At 38.0% G+C, this 5,723-nt stretch overlaps 1 pseudogene; it reads right to left on the bottom strand.

The window, feature by feature from the left end:
• Positions 1–234: 234 nt before the first annotated feature.
• On the bottom strand, positions 235–1,160 carry LOC118673262 (annotated as a pseudogene).
• Positions 1,161–5,723: the final 4,563 nt, after the last annotated feature.

Here is a 5,723-nt window from a genome sequence, read left to right on the forward strand (position 1 = left end):
TGATAAAGTTACTAACTCTCTGTTGAATTGAATGACATTCTTCCAAAAATTTCACGGTTTCTCTATTTCAATGTTTCTTTTTCTTTTTCTTTTTCCTTCACCATTTCCATTCTTTCCTAGTTTTATTCCCAAAAAGGGGGGTGGGGGGAAGAATGAAAAGGTTCATGAAGAGCAATCATTATTCAACTGGACAGAAATATCGAGGTCCTGATCAGATGGTACCATTTTACTTTCTCACCATCCAGGTTTTAAAAAGGCCAATGCTTTCTCAGTGTGGAAGAGGATAGCTTTCACACTGAAATAGTGCTCCAAAAGACTTCTAAAATCCCCAATTTTATCTTCTATTTTATCCTTTTCTCTTTGTTCTTTTTCTTTTTTCTCACGTTCGGCCTTAGCTTCTTCTTCCTCGTGTTTTTTTGCCCAACAGTTCCACTTCCTTCTGTTTGAGAACTCTGACGAACGTCTTTCCATTCTCTCTTGTTGGTGGGCCAATTTCCACTTTTTCGGCAGAGGGTTTGGTAACATCCATGGTCTTACTGAGGACGTTGATAGCTGAAGCAAGTACCGACTTCAGAGTCATTTCTCCTTCTTGGTAGTCTTGTTTAAACATTGACACAGCGGCGGCGCTATTATTTCCAATGCATGTGGCTTTCCATCCCCCGGAATTTCTGCCAGGGTCGCTTTGATAGAGCTGAAAGCCGTAACGCTTATCCCAGCCCATGTACAGCCGTGAAACACCGAAGGCATGTTTTCCTCCAAACTGGGTATAAGCTTGTTAGACATCACACAGTGCCGTAACCAGCCGCCCGCAAGCAACTGGCTCCTGATCCTGTCATAAATTCCTCTGAGCAATGAGCCTCAGTTCATTAGTCAGAACATTAGCATCAGAAGTTATGCTTGCCACTCTGCAAGCCATGTCCTCACTGAGTTTATACATTGCTCCGGGGGGTGGGGATTGGGGGGGGCCGGTGAGGTGGGGAGAGAGACTTCATCAAGAATCTTGTGGATGTTACTTCGCTCTGCTGCAAGCAAAACACCATCCACGGCTAAAATCCCCAAACGGGTGCCTGCATGTGCAATTGCTTCCATGGCATATTCAACTTGGTACAGCGACCTTCTGGAGAAAATAGGGTGGTCCTGGAGTCATATCTTCAGGACATGTTTTCTGAACTTCAGAGGCCCGGAGAAAAGACACTGGAGTTGAGTTCTATGCGGAGGGTTTCACCCCGCAGCAGGGAACCACCCTCCATGTTTCTTAAACATGCCTAATCATAAGGATCGTCTCGGGTTCTTTTTAATTTCAGGCTTTAATGTATAGAAGAGTCTCCCGGAGAGCTGTTTAAAATGTCACTTTTTAAAGGACACAAATCCAATATTTTATAGAATATCCCTTATTGTAAGTTTAGTGAATGTTTTCTAGTGATTAGATTTGGGTTATGCATTTTTGGTTCAAATCCTACATAATCCATGTGTCCTTTTCAGAATATTCCCCTCTGGAGACATATGCTATCCATTTACTTCTTATGGGTGAGCTAGACCACATTTTGAGAAATACTTGGCTACTTTGAAAAATATTTGAATAGGCGCTTTCTCTTCCAAGAGTTCTCAGAACCTCAAGCGGTCAAAAAAGGAAACGAAACTTCTACTGTTCTCAATTTTCTGAACGCTGGTTTGTTAAGGGGCGTACCTGTTTAGAGTCTAGAACAGCGGTTCTCAACCTGTGGGTCGCGATCCTTTGGGGGTCAAACGACCCTTTCACAGGGGTCGCCTAAGACCATCGGAAAACACATATATAATTACATATTGTTTACAGTAGCAAAATTACAGTTATGAAGTAGCAACGAAAATAATTTTATGGTTGGGGGTCACCACAACATGAGGAACTGTATTAAAGGGTCGCGGCATTAGGAAAGTTGAGAACCACTGGTCTAGAAGATCACATATTAATCACAGCTGCTATTACATTCAAAACCACAACACACCTTCATGTTTAACTTTTAAAATTCCCACCTCCACTCTACCCTCCATTTCATTCCTAGTAACTATGGATCATGACTTTTATTTTGTTGTTAATACAGGTAATCTATGTGATATATCATATGACATAACTAGACCCATCCATGCTCTTGATGGTAGCTTAAGGCTGATAGAAACAACTTAATTTCTTGTATCACACATTTTACACATGGTATATCAGCTTCCTCTTCAACGGTGTGCTTTATACTCATTTATTCTTCCTTTACCTCTAAAACACACTTATTCATGAACAGTTACCTGGTGCTTTACCTTATTACTTATATTTCCATATAAAATTTCTAGCCTGCTATCTTAGTATAGCTACTTCATTGTTGACTATATAAATCTTCTGGCATTCATTCATTCATTCAAACTACAAATAGTTCTAAGACTAAGAAAGAATAGTATTTGAGTCTTAAAGAAGCTAGCATTTACATGTACCAGCAACTATTACTAGTAGTGTCAGCCACTATTACAGACAGTATGTCATAACACCCAGAGAGGAATATTTTTGTTACCACCATTTTACAAACAAGGAAACAGAATTAAATAACTTACTTGACACCAAATACTAACAAGTGATAGCACTGGGATTTACTCCTAGGTCAAATTACCTTATATAGACTCTTTTTGGATACCGCCTATAAAACTGTAATGGTAAAGATAGAGTGACAAAATTAAGTCCACAAATTTCAGAATGCTGAAATTAGGTATGCCTCTCAAAACTGAAAGTGAAACATGGGAACAAAGAAAAGCATTACAAAATGGCCAGAAAACTTTACCCTCTAGAGCACTTCAGGAGAAAACCAGAATTTTCACAAGAGATTCTTTTGAAAACTGAAAATAAAGTTGAAGTCCCAGTCAGTGTTCTCTTCCCCATCCCACCCACCCTCCTTCTTCCTTTTCAATTGTTTACTATTACTGTGTTTTTATACTTTCCAGAAATAATGTCATTAACAATATAAATAAGGACAAATAAATGTCAAAATAGTATGCCATGAGTAATATCGTGCAACTTGGTACTAGTACTGAGCATGTTTTCAAGATCTAGCATTTCTAACAAACTGTCTAATACAAACTGTCTAAACTACATTTTTAATACATTTATTTTAAGCACCACTTAGTATGAATGTACCAAGTGATATACATTTTCACAGTTTATTTATTATGTATTCTTGTAATGAAAAATATTTAGGCTTATAATGGGTTCTTAGGGAAGCTAGGATTGATTGGGAAATGCCTTGAGCTTTGAGATGTACATTATAAATAAAGCCACAAAAGCCAGAGGATAAAGGTTACCCAGAGTTGCCCTAGCCAGTTTGGCTCAGTGAATAAAGCATCAGCCTGGGACTGAAGGGTCCCGGGTTCGATTCCAGTCAAGGGCACATGCCGGGTTTCGGGCAAAATCCCCAGCAGGGGGTGTGCAGGAGGCAGTTGATTCAATCAATGATTCTTTGTCATCATTGATGTTTCTCTCTCTCTCTTCCTCTTCCTTCCTCTCTGAAAGCAATAAAAATATATTTTTAAAAAATGTTGCCTGGAGTTGGCATTTGGTGTTAGGAAGACCCTTTGGATTGAACCTTAAGACCTCCAAACTGGTCACAAAATTAGACATTATTTATTTCAACAATAACTATGTATTAGGAAAAAGAGACAAATGTCAAAGTGGAAGGTATTAAAGACTAATGTTCTGTGTATTTATTTAACAAACTTTATTTTTTCAGAGCAGGTTTAAGTTCACAGCAAAACTGAGCAAAAGTACAGAAAGTTCCTATACTACCCTTCCCCTCACACACGTACAGCCTCCTGCACTATCAACATCCTGAATCAGAGTGGTACGTTTGTTATAATCGATGAATCTAATTGACACATTAGCCCCCAATGTTCATAGTTTACATTGGGCTTCACGCTTAGTGGTGTGTATTCTATGGGTTTTGACAAATGTATAAAGAAAAACGTTGAAAATCCACCATTGTAGCTTTATATAGAATAGTTTCATTGCCCTAAAAATCCTCTGTATTATTCTTATTCGTTCCTCCCTCCTCCAACCCTGGCAACCACTGATCTTTTTACTGTTTCTATAGTTCTGCCTTTTACAGAATGTCATACAGTTGGAATCATATCGTGGGTAGCCTTTTCATATTGGCTGCTTTCACTTAGTAAATGCATTTAAGTTATCTCCATGTCTTTTCATGGCTTGATAGCTTATTTCTTTTTAGTGCTGAATATATTCCATTGTCAAGATGTACAACAGTTTATTATTTGCCTACTAAGGGACATCTTCCTTGCTTCCATGTTTTGGTAATTCTGAATAAAGTTGCTATAAACATCTGTGTGTGGGTTTTGATGTGGACATAAGTTCCCAACGCCTTTGAGTAAATGCCAAGGAGCATGATTGCTTAATTGTATGGTAAGAGTGTGTTTTGTTTTGTAAGAAACAGCCAAACTGTCTTCTCAAGTGGCTGTACCATTCATTTTACATTCTCACCAGCAATGAATGACAGTTCCTGTTGAATTGGTATAATTTCCCTTTTTTTTTTTTTGTTAATCCTCACCCGAGGATATTTTTCCATTGATTTTTTAGGGATAGTGGAAGAGAGAGGGAAAGACAGAGAGAAACATCAATGTGAGAGAAACACATGGTTTGGTTGCCTCACCAGGGCCCGGGGCGGGGAGGAGCCTGCAACTGAGGTAAGTTCTCTTGATTGGAATCGAACCCGGGATCCTTTGTTCTGCAGGCCGACGCTCTATTCACTGAGCCAAACTGGCTAGGGTATGGTATAATTTCTTATTTAAATGCTTGGTAAGATTCCCCACTGAACTCGTCTGGGCCTGGTGACTGTTACTGAACAAAAAGTGTTTCCAAGTCACAAGATGTGCTACGTTTGAATAATGGATTGTGCACCATAAGTGCTCTAAATTAAAATAATAATGACAAAAAGAAAGGACTGAGACAATTTAAGGGGAAAAAGGTAATGAAAGTAGACTCAACGAGGATTAGAAAAAAGGAAATCCAATGGAATCTTTCCTAGTTGATTTCAGAATTTTAAAAGCATAGATATTCCAAAAAAGGAGGGGTGGGGGAAAGGCATGTGGAGTCTTTAACAAGGAAATGGTATGTATGATGGCATCAAGGACAAACTAAACAAAAACAGAATAATAAGACCCTCATAATAACATTAATATAATAACCATGCTCACTCAGCATTTTCTACAAGCATCATGTTAAATATCATAGCATTAGCATATTTAATCTTCACAACAATACTGTGACGTAGGAGCTATTTTCTACCATTTATAAATGAAGAAACTAAGGCTTTGTGACTTTAAATAACTTGTTCAAAGTCATACAAATTCGGGTCTGCCTGACTCCAGAGTTAGAGAATGTGTTTCTACCAAATTCATAGGATCAGTAAGATTTACTATTTAATAAGTACCATTGATGTGCCAGGCACTTTATATACTTATCTGTATTTCTCTCTACAATCCTGTGAGGTAGATTTAAATAATACTTAGGTATTAATAAGGTAACGTTACCTTATTAAATATTAATAGTAGCCTTACAACAGTCCTGTGAAGTAGCTATTACAGATATTTATAGGCTATTCCCTTATTAATTATTAACAATATCTTGATGGAGAGTTACATTCAAAAGTATAAAAAGCTGATATTGAATTCCCTCAAAAGCAAACCACCTTTAGCATCTC

The sequence above is a fragment of the Myotis myotis genome, unplaced genomic scaffold, assembly GCF_014108235.1.
Source record: "Myotis myotis isolate mMyoMyo1 unplaced genomic scaffold, mMyoMyo1.p scaffold_m19_p_18, whole genome shotgun sequence".
Taxonomy (NCBI): domain Eukaryota; kingdom Metazoa; phylum Chordata; class Mammalia; order Chiroptera; family Vespertilionidae; genus Myotis; species Myotis myotis.